Consider the following 6,332-nt stretch of genomic DNA (forward strand, 5'->3'; position numbering starts at 1 on the left):
CATATTTAGTACTTGGGATGTTTCCCATTCTTGATTCATGTATCAGTGGAGACATTGAAAACTCCCAAGGTGTGTTGAGATGATGGAGTTAAATTGGCTTGCAAGAAAGAATCTGGAAATACGGTTACTGAATTTTAAGAAATGTTTGCTAAAGAGTGGGTGTAGGCAGATACTTGGTTTCCCTTCTTCACTACATCTTGTTATATAATTTTTGATTTTGTATTTATGGCTTACTTCTCTTTCAGTTATGAAGGCTTCAATGTATACTAGTAGACTACAATTTCTTAACAAATTGCAATTAGTATGGAAATACATATGCATGTAATTTAAAAATATCTTTAAGTATTTGTACAGATGGTTTCCATTCACCGTGTCAGTTTATAAGTAAAATGCATTAAAAAAAATTTTACTCTTATTATACAAATGTGATGTACAAAGGAGTTATAGTTACATAAGTCAGGTAAAGGCTCCATTACTTTTTGGACTATTTCACTTCTTCCTTTGCTCTCTCAGTTTTCCCCTCCCATTCTCACACACAAATTGGCTAATCCATTTTCAGCATCATGTCTAGTGAGTACTATTACTGAATCCATTTGTGTCCCCCTTGCCCTTCCAAAGACAAGTGAACAAACAAGATGAAAACACAACAAAAACAACAACAAAGAAAAAGAAAAAGAAAACCTCCAGTTTCCATTTCCTGGGGTTCATCTTGATAAATATTATTTTCTATAATCATATGCACATAGATTGTGTTCCTCTCCTAAGAATATCCTCCTTCAGTCTCACTATGTATGAATGCTTAGGGTCCTGTATACTTTATCATGATCTCATGGATTTTAGGATTTTAGGTCTAGCTTGCACATAGGAGAGAAAACATGCCCCACCCCATTTTTCTTTTTGATTTGAGTACAGTGGAACTTGATTAGCATTATCCCTTCCATCTTTCTCCCCTATCTTTTCCAACCCCACCCATCTCCTCAAATTACCTGGTTCCATTTTCACATGTGCATATAGAATATTATGATTGCTTTTGCCCACCCTTCCCCTCTCCATTCGTCTGCTCCCTCCCCTTAAACCTTGCTCCTTTCTGATAAAACATGTTTCAGCTTCCTAGTATTCATTTTGATAAACTCTAAGTGAGTTGGTCATTGGAATCTTCCCCTGCAATACCATCCTTTAGTCAGATTGCTTGTGCACGTATGCATAAGAGCCTGAATGGTTTCACTATGTTCATAATTTAGATCTAATTCCATACGTGAGGGAAAATATGGGTCCCTTGTCTCTCTGAGCCTAACTTACTTCACTTAGCAAAATTAGCACTTTATTACTTCTTTTGAAGGTGCAGTATCTCAACACCACCTGGATTAAATGCCAATCTTAAACGTCAGGTTTTTCTCCACACATTTGCTGCCACAGACCAGGTCTTGGTCTTCTGCACAAACCTCTCCCGGTGTTTCAGACACTCCTAATTTCCCTTTTCACCCAGCTACTGTCCTTATTAATCCTCATGAGTTTTACTATTATAGATAACATAATATATAATAGCACAAAATGCTATTACAGGTGTGTGCATATGTCCAAGCTCAACAAAATGTATACATTAAATGTACACAGATTTGTTTATCAATGATGCCTTAATAATGAAACAAATGATAGAATTTTAGGGTTTTATAAAATGTTTTGTCTTTATTGTCAAAGTGATGTACTGAGGGGTTACAGTTTCATATGTAAGGCCGTGGGTACATTTCTTATCCAACTTGTTACCTCCTCCCTAATTCCCTCCTCCCTCTCCCCCTCTCCCTCCTCCCCCCAGAGTTGTACAGTTGTTTACACCAAATGGTTTTGTAAGTATTGCTTTTGGAATGTTTTGTCTTTTTATCCTTTGTCTCTCAATTTTGGTATTCCCTTTCCCTTGCCTATTTCTAATATATATTAATATAATATATTAATATAATATATTAATATAATATAATATTAATATAATATATATTTAAAAATTGGATGGCTATTAACAAAGAAATAACCAAGAAGTTGTATGAACCTGGGCATAACCAGTGGTTCATCGCTACAGTCCTAGCTACTCAGAAGACTGAAATCTGAGAATTGAGCTTCAAAGCAAGCCCAAGCAGAAAAGTTCACTGGATTTCATCTCCAATTATCTAGCAAAAAGTAAGACTATAGGCATGATTCATGTGGTAGAGACTAAACATGACCAATCAAACTGAGTGTGTGAAGATCTGAGTTCAAGACCCAGTACTGTCAGCCTCCAACCCCCAGTAAGTTATTTTAAATAATATTTAACCAATTAACCTAAAATACATTATTTAACAAATATTTATGAATTGCCTTTTCTGTATATAATACTATGATAGCTGTCTGAGACTACACAAAGATAAGTCATTCATGGATACACTAAAGGAGATACAAAATGTATTTGAGATCATATTGCAAATAAAAATGAGAACTTTTCAAAGGTGCATATATAACTTAAAGATGTTGAAATAAGCCTGATTATTCATGGAAATTCACTATTATTTTGGATCAGTTTTGGATCTTGGGTTCCCTTGTCACCTAACAACTGCGTATCAGAGGAGACAGTGGGAGATATGCAAGATCAAACTAATGTCTTTGGATCCTATTCAGTAGGTAATGACACAAGCTGAACACATTCTTACTCACAGACTCATGACCAGAGCTGTAGTTATACAGGTACGTGTGCTGGTGGTGAGGCTATAAAATGAGCGTGAGCAGAAAGAAACAGGGCTGTAGCCTGAAGATGTGTGACAAGACATACAACCATGTGAGAAATGAAATGGCCTGAAGATGGGTGAAAAGAGTTATAAAGGCCACGAGGCCTCGGGCAACACAGAGAAGGATGCATTGAAAGGAAAGCTAGGAAAATGAGACATAGAAGACAGCTGGACCGCATGGATGGAACTGGAATCAGTTTCAAGTTTTTTTTTGTTGTTGTTGTTGTTTTTAATGATGGAGTAATCAGTGATTTCCTGGAATTTATTCATCTTACAAAATTGAGATCTCAGTTTTGTAAGGTGAATAAGTTCCAGGAAATATATTGTACAGGGTAGCACACATAGAATATTATAAATTGAGAATATTATAAAATATATTTAAAATAGGCTCAAAAGAAAAATGTTTTCATTTCAAGTGCTCTCTTCAGAAAAGGTAGGGAGGGCAGGCAAGAGTACCACCACAATAGGATGCAAAGGAATTTGGGGAGGTGATGAATACATTTGATACCTTGATTGGTTTTATGTTTTCATAGGTGTATGAAAATATCTCAGATTTGTTTCTTAAATGACAACCGCTATAGACCGTTATTTGTCCCAGAATATTCATTTCTATCACTCTTAAAAAAAAAAATCAGTTTTTAAGCAGTGTTTATTTGGGGTTGGTTCCATCTAGTGGGTAATATGAGAAATGCTCATCAATTAAATTACACTGGGGAATTGCTACTAAGGCTGTAACAGTCATCTGGTCTCCATTATATGAGTTAATAACTTGAGCTTCATAAATGAAGACGCATCTTAAAGTCTGCATAAGGCAGTGCATGTATCACTTGACATCAACTTTTTGATCTGAGGCATAGTATATTATAAGGCACTTCTGGCCATTTTCTATATATGTGGTGCTGAGGAATCGAACCTAGGTCTTCATGTATGGGAGGCAAGCACTCTTGCCACTAAGCCATATTCCTAGCCCTTCTAAAAGACTTTTGCATTGATTTAAAAACTGTTATGTTTCAAATATCTTTAAGAAAAAGGTGGAGACCACGTGCCTTAGAAAATTGTGTTAAACGATAGTTCTAGGATATATAGAAGAGTTAGATTAGAGCAAAGGATTTTGATGAAATCATCCACCATCATTTGTTTTTTACATGTGATTTCAAAATGGTAATAAATAAATGAATAAAAAGAAGCATACTTGGGAGGGAGGAGATAACTCTGATGATTGCTTTATTTATTTACTTTTTGCATCGTTGGCATTGCACTTTACTTTGACTTGGTAGTTCTCAAATTCCTGTTGCTCACGTTTCTAAAGCATGCTCCTTTCAGAGCCAGAAAATTGATAGAATTTTGAAACTGAATAAAGGAATATTCCCTTTTTATTTTATTTGCTTTTTAAAAAATAATTATCATAGTCTAAAATTCAGACTGTATAGAAAGAGAACAAAGCCTTTCTGCTCCTTGTCTTGTAAGTGGTAACTGAGTTTGGGCAAAGTATAACATAATATAAACCCAACTTCATTATTTTCTAGCATAGTTAGTGGTTTCAGGACACTTTTTTAATTTTTTTTCAAACTGATGTACAGAGGGGTTAGAGTTTCATACATTAGGCATTGGATACATTTCTTGTACTGTTTGTTACCTCCTTCCTCATTCTCCCCTCCCCTCTCCCCCTTCAGGACACTTATTGAATAATCCATTTTGGCCTTACTGCTTTGGGATAACATCTTCATCAAAATTTTCCAATATGTATTTACTTATAGCTCTTACTCACATGTCTGTCTTGCTTTATATCAGAAACATATTATTTAAACCACTAAGATTTTATGATATCTGAAAACAGAAGAAAACCAGGCTTTCACATTACTCTTCCTTTTAGGATTTCCATTATTTTTTCTAGCTTTCTATATGATGTTACCATCACCCTAAATTAGAAAATAAATCCTATTTTTAACCTGAACTAGAATTGTGTGCTAGTTATTGATTTGCCTGGAGAAACTGGCATATTCTAGTCAATATTTGGTCATATTGGTTGCATCACAAATAAGGTATAATTTACACAGAATTTGTGCATCTACTAAATCCAAAATTTTGAAATACTTAAGAAATCTAATTTTCTGTGTTTATAATACATGGTTTTTAAATTTTGATTTATAACATTGATTCTAACTTTTGCAATTAGTGTCCCTTGAGGCTTAATATCTTCCATTTATTTGTACTGGTACTTGGAAATAAGGTTAATTATTTTTAATATTCACTATATGAAATATTACTTGGATTTCCATGGCTATACTACTAGTTCTTTTTTAATCTTAATTTTCTTCATGACTTGGGTGGGGTTAGAAAGATGAGTTAATGTCTCCAATTATTTCTGTTTTCTTTAATTACTTAGATTTAATTGTATGAAAATTGACCCTACTTCATTTGAATCATGTTGTCTTCCTTATTTACCTTTTGTTTTAAAAACATTCATTGGTTCTAATAAATTTTTATATGATATGAATATTTTTAGTCTATCCTCTCATAGTAAGTTTACAACTCATGCTTTACTTTTCTTGCATTTTTCCCGTCCCTCATTGCTCAGACTTATCTTTCTAGACATTCTAGATCTCCTTGCTTTGTCTATTTCTTGTGACCAGAGTAAAACCAAGCTTTCATTTTTTTTTTTTTTTTTTTTTTTTTTTTTTTTTGGCCAGTCCTGGGCCTTGGACTGAGGGCCTGAGCACTGTCCCTGGCTTCCTTTTGCTCAAGGCTAGCACTCTACCACTTGAGCCACAGCGCCACTTCTGGCCGTTTTCTGTATATGTGGTGCTGGGGAATCGAACCCAGGGCCTCATGTATACGAGGCAAGCTCTCTTGCCACTAGGCCATATCCCCAGCCCCCAAGCTTTCATTTTTAAAACCTAATATTTTAAAAAGCCAGCTTAGGTTTTATTGACATTTATTGCTATAGGGAAAATGCTTGGTCTGGGTTCAGTCATCTAGTTTTACGTTGCGGTTGTTGGATTTATATATTTGCGAAGCTATGTTGTATATTTAGCTCTCAGGGAAATACACATCAAAAACTACCTTGAGATTCCAACTACACCTAGTTAGAATCATTGTTAGCAAAAAACAACAACAAAAAATACCCAATGATAAGGAGGGAAAGGAACCCTTAGATGCTACTGGTGGGAATGAGCAACCACTATGGAAATCAGTATGGAGATTTTCCACAAAACTAAAAATAGAACTAAATAGAACTAAAAATAGAACATGTCGTCTTTCTATATGATTCCTAATTGCATACCTGAACATCAGTCCATAAGAGACAAATGCATAGCAATGTTTACTGTGACAAAATTCACACATAATCAAGGCATGAAATCAGAGTAGGTGCCCATCAATGGGATACAAATACCTGTACTGCCAAAAAGCAGAACATGTTATCTCCACAGTCTTAATTCCATTCCAAAAATACAACCGAAAACCATTTAAAGGAAATTTAAGAATGTGGCAAGGACATAGGCGTATAAACCTATGCTTTTACTCCAATCGAATACAGTTAGGCATGCGCAAAAGGAGGAAACAGCCAAAAGTCTACAGAAT

This window comes from Perognathus longimembris, chromosome 2, assembly GCF_023159225.1.
Source record: "Perognathus longimembris pacificus isolate PPM17 chromosome 2, ASM2315922v1, whole genome shotgun sequence".
In the NCBI taxonomy this organism is placed as follows: Eukaryota; Metazoa; Chordata; class Mammalia; order Rodentia; family Heteromyidae; genus Perognathus; species Perognathus longimembris.